Below are 23050 nucleotides of genomic sequence, written 5' to 3' on the forward strand. Positions count from 1 at the left end.
ACGCACACACACACACACACACACACACACACACACACACACACACAGACTCTACTAATGATCACATCCCATTTTTCTCTTAGTTCAATTTCAGTTATTTTTGCATTTTTTGTGAAATGAATTCTTTAGTTGGACTTCAACATGCAACTCTCACTCTGGTTACGGCTTCAGAGCGACATTGTGACAAATGGCTTATTTCAAGGGTGTGTTTTCATGTGTGTTTTCAGGTGTCTCTTATCTAAGAATCTTCTGCCACATACCGAGCAGGGGAATGGTTTCTCCCCTGTGTGCATGCTCGTGTGTATTTTCAGATCCCCCTTTCTGGAAAATCTTTTGCCACAAACTGAGGAGGGGTATGGTTTCTCCCCTGTGTGCGTTCTCATGTGTCTTGTTAGTTGTTCATTTTCTGAGAACCTTTTGCCACAGACAGGGCAGGGGACTGGTTTCTCCCCAGTGTGAATGTACATGTGTGTTTTCAGATGTCCCCTAAGTGAGAATGTTTTGCCACAGATACAACAGGAAAATGGTTTCTCCCCAGTATGTGTTCTCATGTGACTTTTCAGATATGCCTTTTCTGAAAATCTTTTGCCACAAACTGAGCATGAGAACGTTTTCTCCCCAGTGTGTGTTCTCATGTGTTTATCCAACCTACTTTTGTAACTATAACCTTGAGTGCATGTTGAGCACCTAAAGGGACGCTCATCCTTACTGACTTCAGTCTCAGCTTCAGAAGAGTCTGACATCTGGTCTTCAGTCTGGGGTTGTACAAGTGGATCTGGATCTACCTTGCTGGCTGGTTCTGGTTCTGGTCCTCCACTCTCTTCTCCATCAGCTTCTGTTTTCAGAGGATGAACTGGGCTGCTGCTCAGAGACTCTTCTTTCAAGTTCTCCTCAGTTAGACTCTGATGAAGCTGTGGGAACTGAGGTTTCTCTTCGTCCTCTTCACTCTTCACAGGGACCAGAGTGAAGGGGAACGTGGTGATATCAGCCTCCTCCTGCCCTTGAAGCTGCCCTCCCTCCTCACTGGTCCAGAGCTCCTCCCACTCCTCTTTAATGTGGGGGGGCTCTGGGTCCTGCAGCTCAGGGGGAACCTCTTCTTTAATCACCAGCAGCTGCTCCACATCTGCAGGACACAAACAGCAACATCAGAAATCTCTTCATTTGACTCTGAAACAGCGGAGCAACAGACAGAAACAGAAATCAACTAAGATCTGTTATCACGTAACTTCAAACTGAACATACTTGAATGACTGCAGATGTGTATGATGGTGTCTCATTGACTAATAAAGGTAGGGCTGCATTTCAAAATAAGAGAATATTAATAAAACTGTGCATGTTCAAATCAAGTGCTCCATTTCAGAAAAATAACACAAAGGAGCCAAAGCTTGAGTTTCTCTTGTCCTGTCTCACATCTTGACTCAGTCTCAATCTCACAGAGAGGAAATCCCTCAACAGGTGAACCCTTGACTTCCTTCCCCTCTTGTGTTCTGCTCCTCCACTTCTTTGCTCACTGAGAGAATTGAGCTGACAGGATTTTAAACCTGGGCCTGAATGGAGTGGAGGGGCTCATTAGTGAGCCTGGAACGATCCTTAGTTTGATTAAGAGGAGGAGAAACCTGCCTGCAGTGGTTATGAGGAGCCAAACAGGACCAAACACAAAGATACTGGCTGACACAACTGGACCGGAGACACTTGCTGGCTGGCATTGGCACGATTCTACACTGGAGCATCACTTGATAGCCAACCTGGCGAGTCCAAACTCAAAGGAGCAGTTTTTTGAGGCGCTGGAATAAACAGACAGACATCGCTTTCGGTCGATGCTGCTGGGAGCGACACAACACCGGTTCTCCTGGTCAGTGTGGGGGGACTCACCTGCTCTGTCCAGCCTGACTCGGGGCTTCAGCACGGCATCGAGCAGCAACCTCTGCCGGCGGTTCTCCCGCTCGTACTCCGCCACGGTTTCCTCCAGCAGAGCCACGATCTGCTCCGCGGCCGCCGCCAGCCGCTCGGTGAGCAGCGCTCTCAGCACCGGGACTCCAGCCGCTGAGTCTCCTTCTCCCAGCTGCAGCAGGAAGTCTTCAGCGGCGGCGAGGATCCGCTCCTGGACCGACACCCGCAGCAGCTGCGCGGCGCACATGTTGAGGTTCTACCGGCGCCACTCAGCCTTCCGGAGACAAAGACCGAGGCCTTCCGCTTCTTTTCTTCTTCTTCTTCTTCTTCAAAACGAGCAGAGTCCAAGCTCTGTTCTCTGTGCCACTCCAGACTCGCTAACGTTTGCTTAACTCGCTAACCTGGTAGCAGCGGTAGTGATGAGTGGAGTGATCCAGGACTTCGTTTCGAAAAACGCGTATTGATGACGTACTTAGTGACGTCCAAAACCTCGCCGACCGGCAGTGACCACGTGACTGATTCAGGACCTGGTTCTCTGGCTTGGCGTGAGATTCGAAACCACTAAAGCCTGATTTATGCTTCTCCGTCGCGTCGACGCGTGGTGACGTCAACGTCGAGGACTGTGATTGGTCCGCTCAAAACGTCATTTCCGGTTCAGTCGCAGCCCAACAACACCGCCATTTTCAAAGTTTCTGTGGTGAAGGCTCCAAGAAAAAATGGACCAAGCCGAAGAAAGGAGTATTCTTGGCACTACAAAGACTGACAAATGGCCAACAATTGTTGTCTGTGACCGGAAGAAAACCAAGGAATCCGACAAGAGCCCCGTAAACAATACAAAGACAAAGCCACACCCCCTAGCGGCTTGGCGGTGAAGAGCAGAGCAACGCGTTCCCTCGACGCAGAATAAACCAGGCTTTCCAGTCGCACCTGTCTTACGCCCCCGTGCCAGATAAGGACCCCCATCGGGCTGTGCCACTCTGGAGGGAGCGCGTCTCACAGTCAGTCAGCGGAACCATGCGGATCCGGGCCGGAGCTGTGGGAAGGAGCGCCAATTGTATCGGGTTGTTGTTTTCTGGACTGCAGCAGAACAGGAGCAGCCGGGACTGGAATGTAGAAGTAGGTTATCTTGAAGTTGACTCAGTTATGGTGAACGATATTGTGGTTCAACACTTTAATGAGCTTTAAGGCAAACATATTTCATGAGGAAACAACGCCGGAATTGGACGGATTTCAGCGGCACACAACAACGTATCCGATACACCTCATTGGAAACCTGGTGGTCTAAGACTAAGAAACACCAGTCACCATGAAGAAAGGAACTTTTAGCTGAGCACTCATGTTCTTTTCTGCAGGTTGAATGTCGCATTTGTTGGACAGAAGCGTCTCATCTCAACAAAAGCACCTCTTCAGTGCTGAGGCATGATGGGGCCAGGCATGAGAATGAAGTCCCAGATCCACCAGGATGAACTCAGGTATACAGCCACTCTCCAACTGACTCACAGTTGCTTCATTGATCATTAATTCCTATTCATTTCTTCTCTCCTTCATCTTTAACCATCCAGCTTCCAGGAAGCAGATGCTGGATGAGGCTCTGCTGAATTTGATCCTGAAGGACTGCCAGCCCCTCAGCACTGTTGAGAGGGAAGGGTTCAGGGAACTGGTTCAGGTCCTTGAGCCTCATATGTTTGCCAACCAGAAAGGTTTGTGTGGAAATGATCTAAAGCACTCCAGTTTATTTCATCTCTAATTTCAATGTATTGATTTACTCTGGGTGTCATTTTCAGACCATCAAACAAACGGTGGCCAAAAAGTACCAGGAGGAACGGGAAGGAGTGAAAAAGGAAGTCCAGCTGCCATGTGGACATCTGTGGACATGGAGGCTCCCTTGGCTCTGACCTGTCACTGCATTAGTGAGAATGAATGTGTTGGGAGTGCAAGACTTTCCACAAAGTCACCCTGCTGACAGTTTGGCCCCAGTCCAAAGAGGCATGATGGAGGACTGGGCCATCACCAACAAAGTCAAGTGTCTTGTGAGCGACGCAGCACCAAACATGACAGCATCCACTAGACAGCTCCAAATTCACCACTCAGTCTGCACTGCACATCGTCTGAATCTAGGAGTCAGAAAATCCTGTGATCAGATCCCCACTTCCATCATCAGACACAAAGCCAGGAACACTGTCACATCCTTCAGATCAGCACTACAGCCAAGGAGAAGCTGGCTCAGGTGCAGCAACAGATGGGAGGGCCAACCCTGAAACTCATCAGTGAGGTGCCAACACGCTGGAACAGCACACACAGCTGTCAGGGCTGCATGATGAGAGGGAACCAGTGTGGGAACCTCTGGCCTCTCTAAGACAGATTTGACTCCACTGACAGCTGAGGAGTTCACCACCATAGGAGAAGCACTTCTAGTAAACAGAGGTCATTCTAGTAGCCTGGTCCCTCTGTGGTTGAGCTATAATTTTAGGAAATATGGTCATTATTCAATGGTGACATCTCTCTGCTGAATAATGTAGAACTGAACGGATCCACTGGACCTTCTTTTTACAAACAGCAGCATGCAGCAGCTGTCCTGAGTGGAAAACTGCACATTTCTGTTGGTGAGAGTTAATCAAGCGATGGACTTTGTCTCTCAACAGAAGCTGTGTGGAAAAACCCTGCAGCTACGAGCGCTTCAGATTCTGAGAGTGATTCTTACGCCATTGGCTGGTTTAACCTGGCGTCTGACCGTGGAGGTGGCCGAGAGGAGCGTGACATGGCTGCACAGGTAAATCAACTAAAGCAGTGTTGGCAGCAGGCCAGGCCGACAAATGCTAATGTCTCTGACTGACTGACTGATGAAGTTGGACCATTGGTCAGACACAATGATGCATGACCCCAAATAGTGGCCTGGGTCTTGATGAAGCTCACGTTAGTGTTAGCATCATTTTGATGTCATGAGCAACTCTTACTACATCACTGTGGCATCATTTTGAAATCAGGAGCAACTCTCACTACATCACTGTAGCATCATTTTGAAATTAGCATTAACTCTCACTACATCACTTTAGCATCATTTTGAAATTAGTAGAAATTCTCATTACATCACTGTAGCATCATTTAGAGGTTTTTAGAAACTCTCACCACATCACTGTAGCATCATTTTGAGATGAGTAGCAACTCTCACTACATCACTGTAGCATCATTTTGAGATGAGTAGCAACTCTCACTACATCACTGTAGCATCATTTAGAGGTTTTTAGAAACTCTAACCACATCGCTTTAGCATCATTTTGAGGTTCGTAGCAACTCTCACTACATCACTGTGGCATCATTTTGAGATTAGTAGCAACTCTCACTACATCACTGTAGAATCATTTCTTAGGTTAGTTGCAACTCTCAGTACATCACTGTAGCATTGTTTCTGAGATTAGTAGCAACTGTCATTGCATCACTTTAGCATCATTTTGAGGATAGTAGCAACTCTCAAAACATAACTGTAGCATTGTTTTGAGGTTTTTAGCAACTCTAACCACATCACTGTAGCATCATTTTGAGGTTTAAAGCAACTCTCACTACATCACAGTGGCATCGTTTATAGATTAGTATCAACTCTCACTACATTACTGTAGCATCATTTATAGATTAGTATCAACTCTCACTACATTACTGTAGCATCATTTATAGATTAGTATCAACTCTCACTACATTACTGTAGCATCATTTATAGATTAGTATCAACTCTCACTACATTACTGTCAGCATCATTTATAGGTTAGTAGCAACTCTCACTACATTACTGGCAGCATCTTTTTGAGGTTCGTAAAAACTCTCACTACATTACTGTCAGCGTCATTTTCAGGTTTTTGGCAACTCTCACTACGTCACTGTAGCGTCATTTCTTCGATTAGTAGCAACTCTCATTACATCACTGTAGCATCATTTTGAGGATAGGAGAAACTCTCACTGCATCACTGTAGCTTTATTTTGAGGATAGTAGCAACTCTCACCACATCACTGTGGTATCATTTTAATTTTTGTAGCAACTCTCACTACATCACTGTCAGCATCATTTTGAGGTTAGTAGAAACCCTCACTAAATGACTGTAGCATCATTTTAAGGATAGTAGAAACTCTCACTACATTAGTGGAGGATCATTTCTTTTTTTTTTCTTTTTTTTTGGTAGAATGATTTCTTAGGTTCGTAGCAACTCTCACTACATCACTTCAGCATCATTTGAGATTAGTAGCAACTCTCACTACATTACTATAGCATCAGTTTGAGGTTTTAAGCAACTCTCACTACATCACTTTAGCATCATTTTGAGGTTAGTAGCAATTCTCACTACATTCCTGTCAGCATCATTTTGAGGTTTTTAGCATTTCTCACTACATCACTGTAGCATCATTTTATCCTTGAGATTGGGGACCAATAATTTTAATGTCCATTTTAGGGACATGTACTGTACACAGACACACAGATTTATGAAAGTCACTTTCAGGTGCCTGAAATTCCTTTGGGGACTAAAGTCTAGAAAAGTAATTTGAACATTTGTGTGTACTTTGTTTTGTGATGATAAGATTTACACCGACCAAGTCAGCCATATTGGCACCACAATCCAATTGGCATGTCAATAAACATCACCCAATAAACCAAGGTCTTCTGTCTAAATATATGTCACTGAAACATACTGTATTGTATTGCCTCACACTTACAGCATACAAGGATGCATGGCGTGGGTGGAACTGCCTGAATCTCTTCTGCAATGGAAGTTTGGTCAACCGTGTGGAACATTCCTGCACGATCCCCTTTGAGTGTGAAAGTAGCATCAACACAGCACCACGTGGTCCACCAGCAGCTTGGATTTCTGCTCCTTGTCTTGTAGTTCCACTTGACTTCTCCAAGGGAAGAGACTGCAAATAGTCAAGAACTCTGGGAAATTTGGTGGCTGTGGCCTCCTCAAATTCCACATTGATGTGGACACCAGTTCAAAGTTTGAAGTGCAGTTATCAACTCTGAAGTTGTTTTGTTAAAGGATAAATGATTTCCATTGTCCAATGATTTGTTACCATTCCAATCCTCTTAAGTGATGGACTGATACTGTAAATATGCAGAAATTCTCTATTGTTCAAAGTACAGATTCTGTGTTTATACATTGTCATAGTTTTTATACTTGGAGAAACCAGAATCTAACAGGAAATCACTGTAGAAAGTTGGCTCAGTTTCATAAAGTAACAACTAAATAGCTTCAATTGACAGTACTTGACCTTAAACTTGGCTATTTTGATGGACTATGCTTGCTTTTCCACTGTCAAATGAACTTTTTTAATGGGAAATTCCTGCTCATAGACTGGTTTGTTTCATAAATGAACCAGTAAGAGCCCTGAACTTAGAGAAGAACCTGAAAGGTCCTTGTTCTTCATGTTTTTTTACGTGATGGGCCTGTTTTCCTGCAGTTGAATGCACATTTATCAACACTAAATGGACTGTAATTTCATTAGTTGGGACTGTGAAACCTTCTGTGTATTTTTACAGTTTATTCCATGTAATTTTTTGGAACAGTTAATTACTGTAATTTGACAGTGTTCGTCTGGAAACTCTGCTGTCAGACTTTTTACTGTTTTTTTTCAGTTTTTTTTCTTGACAGTGTACACAGAGGTCTGGTGGTTGAGCCGGGGCATTTTTACAAGCTGCTACCCAAAATGAACGCATTTCTTCATTCAAAAGACAAAACGGTCCCAGAGCTGATTGACCCAGAATGGAAATGGCACCTCGCATTTTGTGTCTGTGTCCCACAACATTGTGTGTGATTGACAGGTCAACTGTCTGCCAGACAGAGTCCCGCCCCCACACAGCTGAGAAACGCAGCTCTCAGCAGCTGCCTCAGTCACACAGAAGATAGACGCGTTTCCTGGTTGGCGAGTGCAGACACAACTTCTCTGAGTGCAGGATTCACTTCTCTCATTGCTGTTTGTTCACTCTTGAGGTTTTATTCCTCCACCAACCTGCTTCTGTCTGGAAAGAAACAAATAACTGGAGTGCTGCACATCAACAGACTTGGAGTTTGGACACGGACGAATGAAGTTTGGCTTTTTGTTTCTTCCATCAGATCAGAGCTGATTGGAAAAAACAATCAGGTGGTTTATTAAACCAGCAGTGAGCTGGACTTCAGCCCAGGTCCACAGTCCCACTGTCAGTTCACTTCAACATGAAAGAACAAAATCCAACCCTCACCTGGCCTGGAAATAAATAGCAATTACATTACAACCCCTTTATTTCTCTCCTGTTCAGGTCCAGTTGGACTCATTCATCTCTATTTGGTAGGATTTCACTTCATGAGTTCAGAAGCATCTTCACATGAGACGCTGGTTCCTCACATTGATTGATCGTTGAATTCTGTCTTTGATCTCTGCATTCTGTGTTTGATGTCTGAATTCAGTCTCTGATCTCTGGGTTCTGAGCATTGATCTCTGACTGATTCTAAACTCATCAAAGGATCACATCAGCATCTTGGTCCAGACTCCAGATGGTGGTTTTACCAAGTTCACCACAGTCCTTGTTGCTGTCTGCTGTTGGGTCACAGCAAAGTAAGGAAACAGCCTGACGGTCCTCAGGAGGAAATTCAACAGCCTCCAAAGATGGAGGTGAATCTAGACCTGCTCATGTTGGCCAACCTTGATGAACTTGGGCGGTACTGTGGTGCTGGGATGAGGTCATGGAGCTGATCTGGGAGCAGTCCTGATGTTAAATGCTGTGATGAAGGACAGTGTGGAGGCAAAATGGACAAAATGTGTCAACATGAAATAAAGTTGTAAACCTGCTTGAAGTCTTATTTTGTGTCTGATGGCCATTTTTAAAATCACTAATGATTTTTTGACTGAACATCCTGGATCCTGTGGTGCCTGATGAGGAGACAATTTGAGTACAGAGTTGGAGAAGAGGGTTTTTGGAGGGGAGATGATTTTTGCAGTGCTACAAGTCAATAATAACTGTGGCAAAATGTCATCATGTTTCAAAATGTCCTCACTAAGATGGTTATTAATTCTGTCTCTCCCTCATTCTCAGCTGCTACAGCCTTTAAAGAAAACCTTTGACTGGTGGATCTAACAAAGATCAGATGTTGTCTCCTCTAGAACATCAACAGTTTAACGTTGTGGGCAGGACTCCTACCTGAGCAGGGAGACCCCAATAGATTTCTAGTCCTGATAGGGAGAGGGAGCCTCCTGGGTCACGGAGTGGGGAACCTGATAGGGAGTGGGACGATCCGCCCATTGTGGGTGATTGACAGGGCAGGTTTGATCCATGTTTTCATTTTCAAAAGTAATTTTGAATATTTGTGGAAAGTTCGCCCACCTTGAACATGTAGAAGATGTCTTCTGATAGTTAATCGACTGTTGTCACATTTAAGGATCACTGTAGCAGGTAAGATGAAGGCTACACAGGACCAGCTGGAGATGCCGGGGATTGAACCCAGGGCCTCATACATGCTCAGCATGCACTCTACCACTGAGCTACATCCCCTCTGTCAGAGTCACTGTTTAACTGGTGAATGAATTTCCAGTTGATTTTAGGAAACCTAGAAGCTCCTCAGGTGCCATCAATCTTAAGTCTCTCCTTCACTTTGTGTGTGGCTCAAAGTCAGTGGTTTCATCAGAGCTCAACAACAGAACAAGCTGAAGTCTTCTGGAGAACGAGGGCACCGATCCCACCACCTCTCACATGCTAAGCTAGCGCTCTACCATTGAGCTCCTTCCTCTGCTCAGCAACATAACAGATAATGCAGGTTGACCTTCAGGCTGCTGGGAGGTCAACACCTGAAATATTTCCAGGATTCTGTCGTGTTGGTAGAAACAGTTTGAGGGAAGAAAACCCTCAAACATGATGATGTCATTATTGAAGGCTTTACTGCTCCAAACCTTTGCTTGTTCTTCTGGGGTTGTGAGAGGTTCTGAGTGATGAATGGAAACTGAAGGTTTAGGCATCAGTTCAAAGTAGCAGGAGCTTAAGGGGACATTTCAGATTTGTTGAAGTTGAGTCCTACTGCCTTCTTGTTCATGACGATGGTGATGTCAGAGTTCTTGCTCAGAACGATCCATGCTGTTCCTCCTATTAGTTCTGGAAAGTTGGAGCAAAACGTCATGCAGGGTCACATGTTTTGTGTTATCAGCAGATTTAATCTATAGAGTGAGTGACGTGTGGTGTGTTTGTCAGGAGCTTAAAGACCAAAGTTGTTGACGTACAAGAGAAGTAAACACGTCAAAGCTGCTTCATTTTAATGAGTGAAACTGAACATTAAGAGAAGAGTGACAACAAAAATGGAGTCAAGAAGTCATCTTCAAAACACACACACACACACTCTCACAAACACACACACACACACTCACACACACACACACACACTCACACACACACCCACTCTCACAAACACACACACACTCACACACACACACACACACTCTCACAAACACACACACACTCACACACACACCCACTCTCACAAACACACACACACTCACAAACACACACACACACACTCACACACACACTCTCACACACACTCACACACACACAAACACACACACACTCACACACACTCACACACACACACACACACTCACACACACACTCACACACACACTCACACACTCACATAGTCATATACATGCAGTCAAAAGCCAGTAAATTCGGAGTATTTTTGAATCCATTTTCATTTCACTCTTCTCTTTATGTTGCCCCCTGCTGGACAATAGGTTTAAGGTTAATGTGGAAAAAAGCAGACAATAAATACGACTATTATTGAAATGTCGGCGACTTCATTCGATCTGAAAGTTCATTGTTGACCAAACAGACACTGATACAACAGGCTTAAAGTCTACCTCCATCGGCTAAAGATGCCCCTGGATCATAAAGCACAGCTCAACTGCTGGCTAACATGCAGGCGTGGGCCCATCACTGAAATCAGCAGTCATGAAAAACTGTGTTGGCCTCCAGACCCAAGCTTGAAGAGGTTTGAAAACTGGACCCAGGAGAATTTTAACTGAAAACCCCTGCTCTGGAGGATCTGAGGGATGCATGACTGCCCTCTGTTGACCTGTTTAATACAGGAATATCTGAGAAGTACTGAGGACGGCAAAGGGTGCTGATTGGCCAGCAGCCCCACACAGGTCAAAGGTCACCCCTCACGGCGGACCAGTTTATTATAATAGTCAGGACACCATCCGTTACAGTTGGGTTGGGTTCAGGCTCTTCAGCGCTTCTTATTTTTCCGTGAGCTCCTCCAGCTGCTGGTCCGTCTCTCCTCTTTTCTTCCTCTTCTGCTTACTTTTTTGTTTCTTTGTTCTTTAACTTTAAACAGAACTTCTCCTCTCCCCCTTTTCACGGTCACAATACTGTTGACCTCCCGTGAGCCTTGAATCTCCATCCTGACCAGCAGACAGAAGCCACCTTGTGCTTGAGAAGAGCATCGCGAATCCCAGTGGGAGCCACGGTCGTTGAGGTGGAGGCTTGGTAGGCCGTCCCCCCACCAGGTCGTTGGAGAGGTTCCGTACATTGATGAGAACAATCCAGCTGAGAACGTAAGCAGGTCCTGTTGGTTGTCGTGCTGTCACAGTAACAAAGACCAGTGCTGCGTCTGTTCAGGCCTCAACTCCTGTCTCACTGCCAGCTCCACCTGACTCCTCAGACTCTGCTCAACCTCCATTCAGGAGTTTTCTTTGTTTGGAGGTCACTGACCCTTCATCCTGAACACCTTCTCACCTGCTACCTTTGCCGTCCACTTGAGTCTCAGATAAATCTTTTGATTCATGTCTGATCCTCCATGTGCCTTCATTGCTTTACTGGTATTATTACTCTGTCTTACGTGCTTCCTTGTTTGTATTCAATCCTCTTAAAATTCCAGGAAGTGTTTCAACTGGTTTTTATATTTGTATGTAAGTCTCTGACCCTCAAAGAACTCACTGATAAGCTGGAACCTGAGACTGAGCGTTTCTCATTGGACTCTAAATTACAACCAGCGGTGCCCTGAGTAACAACTGTGTTAGCATCCTAAAGCTACATCATCACCACCAGCTGATCAAGTCACTACTCTGTACACAAGTCACTGTAACCTAGCAAAGTTGAACCTAGAGGAAAAGTACAGTTGAAGCCAGATGCAAACAGATGTTGATGTTTACTCTGTAGTCCTGGCAGCAAGTGTCCTTGGAGACGTCACTCCAGACACTCGCAGAGCTGACAGAGATGGTTTGACACAACTCATGATGTTACTGCACTGTAGAGCAGCAAGAAGGGAGAGAGGAGGAACAACTTGATTGAATAAACAAAGACAAACAATCAAAGAGAGTCAGAGCAGAGGGAGCGGCCCTGAGTCACAGTTAATGATGGAGTCTGATGATCCATCATTCATCTCCTTTAAATGCTGTCAGGGAGGGAGAGCCGTCTGCTGGTGGTGGTGTTCATTCCTCAGTGGGAGCCTCCATGGTTAATATTCTACTGCCCTCTGGTGGTAAGGCAGTGGGGATGCAGGTGATCTGCTGGTCTGGTTGAACGTGAGTGGACAGAAACCTTGTTGAGGTGACTGGGAGTTCCTGACTGTGGTGAGCTGCCTTGCTTCTCCTCAGGTCTTCATGGTGGCTTTCTGCTGGACTGTTGTTGAAGGGAACATGGCATCGTATCATTTTCAGCTCTGACATCTGGACAGTGGACAGATGTGACATCATCATGGTCTCACTGCCTGCTTTGTTCATGGATCAATGGAACGTTGTGTTGGAACCTTTATTGTAGAACTGCTATGAGCTGAGAGCTCAGTGTTGTTGGAACAACGCAGCTCCACATGGGACTGATGTGATGAAGAGGTTTTTATTGAGCTGAAGCTGGAGAGCAACAATCAAAATGGAGCAGCAAACATAATGTCTGGTCTCTCTCTCTTCTCTTCCCCACCTCTCTGTCTCCTCTCCTCCCTCACCTCCATCTCTCTCCAGCCCTTTTTAGACAGAAAATGTGCCAAATTTGCGGCCTGGTAGAGGCGGGAATTTGCCGTCTTGTCTGTGTGAAATGGAGGCGTAATATTCCTCTTTTTAAAAAGACACCCTTGGTGGGCATCAACACTTGATGTGATGTGCAGCTCACACAACCTCAGTCATTGACAACGCAATGACTGAGGTTGGCAGAGCGGGGCAACAACAGACTCTTGAACTGAAACCCAAGATGGAAACCATCTCGGAGCAGTTGGCCACTCTGCGAAGAGGAGAGTGATGTTGAAGACAAGAAATTTGACTTTACAATTTGGATTGGACTGAAAGAGAAGACAGATTGGAATGTTTGCTCGTCTGCCCAAACCCACAGCTTCCTTATCGGCTGCCCCATTGTTTATCCTCCAGGAGAACTCCTTCTGCCTTGGTGACGTAAATGGCGCGTACTATCCTCCCCTCCCCCGTGATTTCCTGACCCCTGCCTCTGCCCTCTCCACCTCCCTTGGGGTGGCAGCGCCGACCTTGTAGTCTGGCTGCAGGCCTCACTCTCACTTGCCTCCATTGGGACAACGGACTGTTCAAGTTTAGCGTACATACACAACAAATGTATATGTGCTGTCGTTAATTCTGAAGTGTACCATTATTACGATTGACCTGTAATAATTGTGACTGTTGTGATCGCTGTATCAGGCATTTGAGTGTGGAAGTGGAATTTCCCCTTGGGGATTAATAAAGTATCAATCTATCTGTCTATCTTTAGTAAATCTGATTCCTCTCTCTGTAGTAACAGGACATGAACCACAGTCCTTGAAAGGAGCTGTCATGAAACCACTGCTTCAGAAGCCTCCTCTAGACCCTGAGGTTCTAGCCAACTATGGACTGACAGCTAACCTCCCCTCCTCTCTAAAATCCTGGAGAAAGCAGCTGCTAATCAGCTGAGTGACTTCCTCCATAACAAGAGTTGATTTGAGGGTTTTAGTCTGGTTTTAGAGCCCAGCCCAGCACAGAGACAGCACTGGTAGAAATGACTGGATATTTGTGTGTAAGCTGTAACTTCAGTCCACTACTATTGACTAGAGGAGAGGTAAAATTACGCCTGTGATCTGAGGTTTGACCCACAAAAAGAAACGCGACTTAGGAAAAGTTTTTGATCCATAATGATTCTATCAACAACTCACGCCAGCACTAGAATTGCAGATAACGTCAGCAGGACCAGACCCAATGGGTCCAAAACTGTCTCCAGTTGCTGGTAGCACCCTGGGTGAGCTGGGAAGGCCAAAGGTCCAAAAAAGTGAACCTCCCCTTCAAGACTGCAGCTGCTCCAGAATGCAGCTGCATGTGCATGGACAGGAACTAGGAGGAGAGACCACATCACCAATGCAGAACAGAGTTCAAAATCCTTCTCCTCACTCTTAAAGCTCCTAAAGGAAAATTCCAGCTAAAAAGGAACCTCAGGTGTGTTCTTGTGTTTTTATTATTTCAAACGACTGCAAATGGAACCCAGTTGTGGTGCATACTACTAATTAGCTCCCAACGCAGGTCGTGGGGGCAGCAGATAAGCAGAAAAATCATAACAATAACATCCACTCAAAATAGCAGAACACCTCTGTGGTGATCAAGTAGGGCCTCTACATGTCAACAAAAGCACTGAGAACTTTGAAAGAGTACAGAAAGTTTATTACATGACGGAGTTATAAGGACAGTTATAAGGTGTGTGGACAGCTGTTACACTTTAATTCACCTGTAGAAGAAGAAGACCTTCACTGTAAAAAAATTAATCCTGTGTGTTACTCCCGGGTGGTCAGGGACTAACGTCAGTCCTGGTCCTGATACATCAGAAATCCAACCAATCTGTCACATAGCAACCGCATATTTGTTTCACTAGTGCCCAGCGGCAACGCATTCTGCCTGAGCCGGACCACTGTGTCTGTGTGGGTGCCTGTACTTAGCATATACTGCATGTGTACTACTACAAAAAGGTACTTCACCAAAGGCTCCTGCAGTGTCATTTTCAGCAGGCTGCCTCCCACAACCCAAAGACATGCTAGAGACATTATCTGGATACTCTTGATCAACTTTAGAGACAGGGCGGGGCAAATGGTTTCTCCCCATTGTGTGTTCTCATGTGTCTTTTGAGATTTCCATTGTCTGTATATTTTTTGCTGCAAATTGAGCAGGAGAATGGTTTCTCCCCAGTGTGCATTCTCATGTGAGATGCTAGATTTCCCTTTTGTGAACATCTTTTTCCACAAACTGAGCAGGAGAATGGTTTCTCACCAGTGTGTGTTCTCATGTGTGATTTCAGATGTCCCTTTACAGAGAATCTTTTGCTACAAACTGAGCAGGGGAATGGTTTCTCCCCAGTATGTGTCCTCGTGTGTGTTTTCAGACGTTCCCTAACTGAAAAACTTTTGCCACACACTGAGCAGTGGAATGGTTTCTCCCCAGTATGTGTCCTCATGTGTGTTTTCAGACGTTCACTAACTGAGAATCTTTTGTCACAAACTCAGCAACGGAACGGTTTCTCCCCTGTGTGTGTTCTCGTGTGTTTTTTCAGATGTCCCTTGACTGAGAATCTTTTGCCACAAACTGAGCAAGGGAACGGTTTCTCCCCTGTGTGTGTTCTCATGTGTTTTTTCAGATGTCCCTTGACTGTGAATCTTTTGCCACAAACTGAGCAGGGGAATGGTTTCTCCCCACTGTGTGTTCTCATGTGTGTACCTAAACCACTTCTAAATCTAAAAACTTTACTGCATGTTGAGCACCTAAAAGGATGCTCATCCTCACTGACTTCTGTCTCAGATTCAGAAGGACCAAAGGTCACGTTCCTGATGATTTCTGATTCTCTTTCAGTCTGTACTTTTTGATCTTTTGAACTGCAATGAGTCCCTTCCTGTCCTGGGCTCAATTTCTGAAGCAAATTCCTCCTTGAGCCAAAGGGTTCCTTGTGTTTAGAGGAGGCCGTGTTATCAGGTCTGACCCAATCATCCTCACTGATTTCAGTCTCAGCTTCAGAAGAGTCTGACATCTGGTCTTCAGTCTGGGGTTGTACAAGTGGATCTGGATCTACCTTGCTGGCTGGTTCTGGTTCTGGTCCTCCACACTCTTCTCCATCAGCTTCTGTTTTCAGAGGATGAACTGGGCTGCTGCTCAGAGACTCTTCTTTCAAGTTCTCCTCAGTTAGACTCTGATGAAGCTGTGGGAACTGAGGTTTCTCTTTGTCCTCTTCACTCTTCACAGGGACCAGAGTGAAGGGGAACTTGGTGATATCAGCCTCCTCCTGCCCTTGAAGCTGCCCTCCCTCCTCACTGGTCCAGAGCTCCTCCCACTCCTCTTTAATGTGGGGGGGCTCTGGGTCCTGCAGCTCAGGGGGAACCTCTTCTTTAATCACCAGCAGCTGCTCCACATCTGCAGGACACAATCAGCAACATCATAAATCTCTTCATTTGACTCTGAAACAGTGGAGCAACAGACAGAAACAGAAATCAACTCAATGAAAAGAGACGTCCTGCTACTGACGACCAGTCAGCAAACTGGACAAAAATCAGAATCGAATCGTGAGAGAGTCAAAGATTCCACCCCTGTTACTTAGTATTGGTGTTTCTCTTCCACACAAATACCCAAAAGCAGTAGCAATCCAGTGAACAGGTTCAAGGGTCTCAGCAAGATGGCGGCGACAGGGATGCATCCCAGAAACCTGACGGCGCCACCTACATGTTGATTAGGAAGCAGCCAAGATGGCACCCAGCAGGTCCTGAGCCTGGTGAGGTTTCACGGTTCTAAAAACACTATTAAACACTTCCATGTTGTTCCACTCCTGCTCAGTCAGAACACAAGGACCCAGATTATGGACACAACAAGACCGGAGACACTTGCTGGCTAGCATTAGCAGGAGTACCGCCTCCCAGTGTCCCGGTCAGTGTGTGGGATCCAGGGATGTCCTCTCCACTGGGAAAAGTGGGACAATTCTTGATGGCCGGTCCAGCCCAGGCCAGCTGGGCAGTGAACAAAAAGATTTTTTTAATAGGCCTGTATAGTTTCCATTATAGGAGGAACGGTGGTGCAGTGGTTCAGCCTGTCGGCTCACAGCAACAAGGTTCTGGGTTCTAGCCCCTGCTCAGGCACAGGATCTTTCTGTGTGAGTCTGCATGTTCTCCCTGTTCCTACGTGGGTTCTCTCCAGGTTTTCTGGCTCTGCAAAAAAGAGGTTTAACACAACGCCAACCCTTCAGTTTGGTAAATATCGGCTATATTGAGAGCTCTTATAATTCTGACTTTATTTTGTAAGTTGATCTCAGAATTGGACCGTCCAGTTAAGATCATTTCTGTTGTTGGTTCTCAAGATCTGGATGGATGTTCTATGTTATTGATTTACTTTCTAGTGATCAGTTTTGGTTTTCAAGACTTGGTGAAGGGATTTCTCTTTAAGAACCTGGCCGACCCTTTTTAGTTTTGTTGCTATTGGCAACAGTGACGAGTGTTCTTGTTGGTTTGAATATATTTGATGCAGGCCATCCAATGAAGGCAGATGTCAAGACTTAGTTGTTGTCATCTGATGAGAGATATATTTTTAGTTTTCTTTTTCATTTGGCCCCGAGGGACTGCCACCTCCTCCTGGTCAGGGGTTTGGGGCCTCAGGGACCCTCAGAGTTCCACCAGCAGAAGCTAAAACCCTGTTCAAACTACTTTTTGTTAGCGACAGGCCCTGCTGTTCACACCATCGACGCTCAATCAGGCTGCTGTTCACACAACAAGATTTGTTGGCGCACAGGAGTGTTCAGACTACAGGATTTTCCCCGTCAGGAGGCGTGGCCAACTGCACAGCTGGCCAGGAAAGTCTTGGATGCAGCGCACGCCCCTTTCATTGTAAACATGGAGGCGGAGCAGAACGCAGCCCTCCAGGTCCTTAGTGCGCTACCATGGAGCCAAAAATCCTGTGTCCAAGGATGTGGTGAACCCTTCATAGAATCCATGCCCCTCCTCATTGTTGTTGTTGGCTCTGCGTCACTCCCCCACTGCCAGAGCTCCCATGTCTGCTGTCATTGGCTGCAGCTCCGTTTGAGTCACTGCCACAAGTCCTGATATCCAGCAGTGCTGGGTGTCCTTTTTTTTGGCCCACATCACATGTGACCTCCCAGTCCACTGTCTTGGATCTGTTCACCCTCATTACTGTAGTGTGGTGGTCATGAATGCCTCAGCCTGATTGGGGGAGGGAAGTCACTGACGCCTAAAATCTTGGAGTGAACTGGGCTTTAGCCTTCATGTGGGACCAGGTTGGACCGGTCTGAGGGTGAAGGTCTGACAAAGTGCAATCCAATTACATGACAACAACAGTGATCCAGAGACCCACTTACCCCCCCCCCCCCCCCAACACCATCACACCCTTTCCCGCCTCAGTCGCCACCATGTGCCCCCTTACAAATGCCATCTAGAACCGGCCCTGCTGCAGCTCCACTTCCTGGCTGAATGAGGGGCCCAGCAGGTCCCTGGGGGACTCACCTGCTCTGTCCAGCCTGACTCGGGGCTTCAGCACGGCATCGAGCAGCAACCTCTGCCGGCGGTTCTCCCGCTCGTACTCCGCCACGGTTTCCTCCAGCAGAGCCACGATCTGCTCCGCGGCCGCCGCCAGCCGCTCGGTGAGCAGCGCTCTCAGCACCGGGACTCCAGCCGCTGAGTCTCCTTCTCCCAGCTGCAGCAGGAAGTCTTCAGCGGCGGCGAGGATCCGCTCCTGGACCGACACCCGCAGCAGCTGCGCGGCGCACATGTTGAGGTTCTACCGGCGCCACTCAGCCTTCAGGAGACAAAGACCGAGGCCTTCCGCTTCTTTTCTTCTTCTTCTTCTTCAAAACGAGCAGAGTCCAAGTTCTGTTCTCTGTGCCACTCCAGACTCGCTAACGTTTCCTTAACTCGCTAACCTGGTAGCAGCGGTAGTGATGAGTCGAGTGATCCAGGACTTCGTTTCAAAAAACGCGTATTGATGACGTACTTAGTGACGTCCAAAGCCTCGCCGACCGGCAGTGACCACGTGACAGATTCAGGACCTGGTTCTCTGGCTTGGCGTGAGATTCGAAACCACTAAAGCCTGATTTATGCTTCTCCGTCGCGTCGACGCGTGGTGACGTCAACGTCGAGGACTGTGATTGGTCCGCTCAAAACGTCATTTCCGGTTCAGTCGCAGCACAACAACACCGCCATTTTCACAGTTTCTGTGGTTATGGCTCCAAGAAAAAAATGGACCAAGCCGAAGAAAGGATTATTCTTGGCACTACAAAGACTGACAAATGGCCAACAATTGTTGTCTGTGACCGGAAGAAAACCAAGGAATCCGACAAGAGCCCCGTAAACAATACAAAGACAAAGCCACACCCCCTAGCGGCTTGGCGGTGAATTGCAGAGGTCTGATATGGACCATCAACAGTTGAACGTTGTTGGCAGGACTGGAACCTACGCAGGGAGACCCCAATGGATTTCAAGTCCATCGCCTTCACCACTCGGCCACAACAACCACATTCACACACATTTTTAGGAGACTGAAATTCACCAAATTATCTTTATTCTTATCTTTATTATTATCGTTTTGATGTTCTAGAGGAGACAACATCTGATCTTTGTTAGAGCCACCAGTCAAAGGTTTTCTTTAAAGGCTGCAGCAGCTGAGAATGAGGAATTAATAACCATCTTAGTGAGGACATTTTGAAACAATGACAGAAAAGATGACATTTTGCCAGCTCTGCTGCTCCAGCCAGTGTTGGACGGTGACTTGGGAATCTGTATTGTTGAATATCAGACTCTACTGGTGAGTGGATGCTGTATAAATTCCATCCATAAATGGAGGTGGATCCTAAAAGGGCTCGTTGACTCAGGAGGATCTCTCCACCCTACAGACTGAGAAGGAATCATCAAAGATGGGAGTTGGAGTTCTGTGGATCTGTGCTGGATTCCTCGTCCTCACGGACCAGAAGTCTGTCTGAAATACGACACTGATTGATGATCTTTTCATGAATCTGAAAATGCTTCGAAACTTAAAGAGGAAAACAAATCTATCTTTTACAATCATTTTCATCATGGGAACGGACGTCTGCTGCGGCTGGTTTTTAAACGAGAGCAGGAAAGGACAGACAGCAGAAGGCAAATAAATAGAAGAAAAGACAAAAGAGAGAGAGAGAGAGAGAGAAAGATTGAGAGGGAGGGAGGGCTCTAGTGGGGCTACTTCCTCCTCCTCTGCTCCAGTTGGTTCCGCCCTGTCTGCTGGTGTCTCCACTGCTGTCACAGAGCGGCTGATTGTCACACCAAGAGACCGCAAGTGTCTCATGTTCAGTGTCTGGCACGGGACTTTGCAAAAGTAGGTAGTTATAGTTACTAGTTACCTCTGCCAAAATGTAACTGAGATAGTACCTGAGTTACTCCACTCTGAAAGTAACTACTCACCAGGGAAAGTAACTACTGCAAGAAGACAGACATGTCCTCCCTCAAGCCTCAAACAGACCATTGGTCCTGTTTGGTGTTCCAAGTCACACGTCTGGCCTTCTGTTTGAGGGGAGGAAGGTGTGGGGAACCCAACCCCTGGTTTACTGGGAGATTCATCACAGCCGACTTGGCACACACTTTGTTTGTCTCTGACCAAAAGACACAACAGGACCTCAGAGGACCGTACGACTCTTCATTTCTTTTCACCAGGAGAGAAGTCTTTGTTTTTTGGAAAATGGCCGATTGCAACGGTAAGCAATTTCTTTATGTATTGTTGTCTTTAACTGATGCAATGATAAATTACTAGAGTGCTTTTCAACATTTGAAACCTTTTTTTGTTGAGGAAAAGTCCGGTGAGCCTCTCTGTATGATCATATCATTAACAAATAAATATTTGATTGAGTAAACCACTAAAACTTCTAGCCCATGACCTTTGCTTTCAAACACCCAGATTGACCACGTGCCTTTTGTTTTAGGGGAGGAGGGGTGAGGAACCCCAACCCTGCCTTTGAGCTGCTCTGGCTGTTTGACCTCTGTTTAATGGTGTTGTTATTTCTGCTTCTTTTTGACTGTATGGAACAAAACAAGCTGAGGGCCAGCGAGTGTATTCAGAGATGGAGGCCAGGCAGCTGGAATCTCCACCAGAGGAAGCTTCAGGGTGTGCAGGACCATACCTGGATCATGAAGACGGGTTCATGGATCGGGAACTTTCAGCCAAACTCATGGAGCGTCTAAGAACTGTTGTCTGACTGCTGCTCAATGCTGCCATGAACACACAGTGGACTGATGACTGGTGATGAAGCATTCATGTGAGAGCAACCACACGTGGGGAGGAAATACCTGATGACTATTTTGAAAGAGATCATGAAAACATACGATCCAGGCTTTGGAACAGAAACCTCATCTGCACAATTAGAAAGGACCTGTTCCTGAACCACAGGCTCATCCGTCCTGCTAAGATCACGGGCGCTGCTGAGACACTGTTGGAGACACTGTTGGAGACACTGGCGCAAGCAGGGGTGGCACCAAGAGCGACTGGTGACTGTTGGAAAGTACACAGGTAGGTGACCACTGCTGGAACATTCATGCTGAACAAGCAGGATCTCAAACATTGGTATTCTACTTAGGTGGCGCTACAGAGTTGGATGTACTATTTTGACTACTCTGACTTTGCCTACATGCAGGAATGCTGCCCAGGTCCGTACACTGCTAATGGGACTGATGGGTGCCCTCAACCTCGCATGTCCCCCACGATTGTGCTACACTTCTGAAGTGTTTCAAAAACTTCTCTTGGATCTGGATGGACTTCAACTGTCCCCCAAAGTCCATGCATTAAAGGTGAAATTGTCTTGAATGAAGATTTGAAGTGACAAACTTCACAATGCCAAACCGATGAGGTCAGGTTTGAATGGATGAATGTTGCAGTTGAACAAGATTTGAAAGCACTTTGATGAAGCGTTTCAGGAGTTCTTGTCACGCTCACTGACTGTTACACACTTACGCTCACACACTCTCACACACTCACTTTACAGATGTGCGGTACACACACGGTGAAGAGGTTTTTGCTAAGAACATTTTTGTTTTGTTTTTTTAAGAACATTTTGGTTAGTTTTTTACTGAAAGTACTTGTAATACATTGATTCTTAAAAATAAATATGTATTTGTACAGTATTTTAGTTGTGTGATTTATATATGTATGTGTGTGTGTGTGTGTGTGTGTGTGTGTGTGTGTTTGTGTAGGGGAGAGTGGGGTATTGTGAGACATTGGTTAAAGTGAGACTAATACCATGGGGCACAAAGTAAGTGTTTCTGTCCCTTGGTTGGCCCGTAGGGTCAGGGTTCACTCAACAGGTAGCCTAAGTGGTTCTGTCCCAAGTCCTCTTCCTGAGCCTGTCTACCTGGACAGTGAGGACCAACAGGACATCCTTGGTGCCTTTCTGAAGGCAGGACTTCATAGAACACCAACACAACTGAGCTTCACGGATGAGTGCAGTTCATCTTTGGTGTTCTAGTTCCTGAGGCAGGCCTCACCATGGATATATTTTGGTGTGTCCCAGTTCCTGGACTTTCAAAGCCTATAGAAACAGCATGCCTACCATGGTGCTACTGGTGTATGGACCTGTGTAGAATGGCTTGCTGTTCTGTAGTAGTAGAATGGTATATTTAAATGATATATTTTGAAGGAACTACTCTCTTTTGGAAGGCCATCATGGACGGCCTGACTGAGCTGCAGAATTGGTCCATGCAGGAGGCTGAGCAGGTCTTCCTCTCTGGTCCAGTGTCTCAGCACAGGTCAGAGTAGAGAATTAAAACATGAACACAAATCTTTATCTGCTATTTACTGATATCAGTGACTACCTTCAAGTAAGAGTGTTAGTGAATGGACCCTTTTTAAAGTTTATGTTATCATGTTTGAAAAATGATGCTCACAAAAACACAATAAAAGTGTTTGTGGAAAAACGATTCCGTAGATTTTATTGCCATTTTAAGAGTTCAAGCATATTTTGATGACATTGTTTGATATCATGACTCAGTTACTTTAGCAGGACCATCGTGACATGAAATCTTCCTCATCATCCCATATCGACCCTCAACCCCTCACACAGAACCAGGAGCCCTCAACTGAATGAACCTTTAAAACTGAGAAGTTGGACAGGAAGCAGTACTTTGGTGGAATGAACCGTTAAAACTATAAATTAGAAAGTATTTTGGTGGAACGAACCTTTAAAACTATAAATTAGAAA

General features: G+C 46.0%; 1 long non-coding RNA gene, 2 other non-coding genes and 1 pseudogene across 4 annotated transcripts; 1 reads left to right on the plus strand and 3 right to left on the minus strand.

Moving 5' to 3' along the window:
- Positions 1–108: 108 nt before the first annotated feature.
- On the minus strand, positions 109–16645 carry LOC147272306 (uncharacterized; annotated as a pseudogene).
- Positions 4003–6832, plus strand: LOC147272307 (uncharacterized). 2 transcript variants are annotated; one of them, XR_015117536.1, is made up of 3 exons: positions 4003–4162; positions 4533–4660; positions 6591–6832. It is a non-coding gene; the product is annotated as an uncharacterized LOC147272307 (long non-coding RNA). The 2 variants fall into 2 exon arrangements; XR_015117538.1 differs by having other exon boundaries at positions 4003–4157.
- Positions 9323–9394, minus strand: trnaa-agc (transfer RNA alanine (anticodon AGC)). Its single transcript has one exon. It is a non-coding gene; the product is annotated as a tRNA-Ala (tRNA).
- Positions 16646–19262: 2617 nt separating the features above from the next.
- On the minus strand, positions 19263–19344 carry trnas-uga (transfer RNA serine (anticodon UGA)). The gene has a single exon. It is a non-coding gene; the product is annotated as a tRNA-Ser (tRNA).
- Positions 19345–23050: the final 3706 nt, after the last annotated feature.

The sequence above is a fragment of the Aulostomus chinensis genome, chromosome 1 (genome assembly GCF_037954235.1).
Source record: "Aulostomus chinensis isolate RoL2024-O1b breed Wild chromosome 1, RoL_Achi_v1.0, whole genome shotgun sequence".
NCBI classification, from domain to species: Eukaryota; Metazoa; Chordata; class Actinopteri; order Syngnathiformes; family Aulostomidae; genus Aulostomus; species Aulostomus chinensis.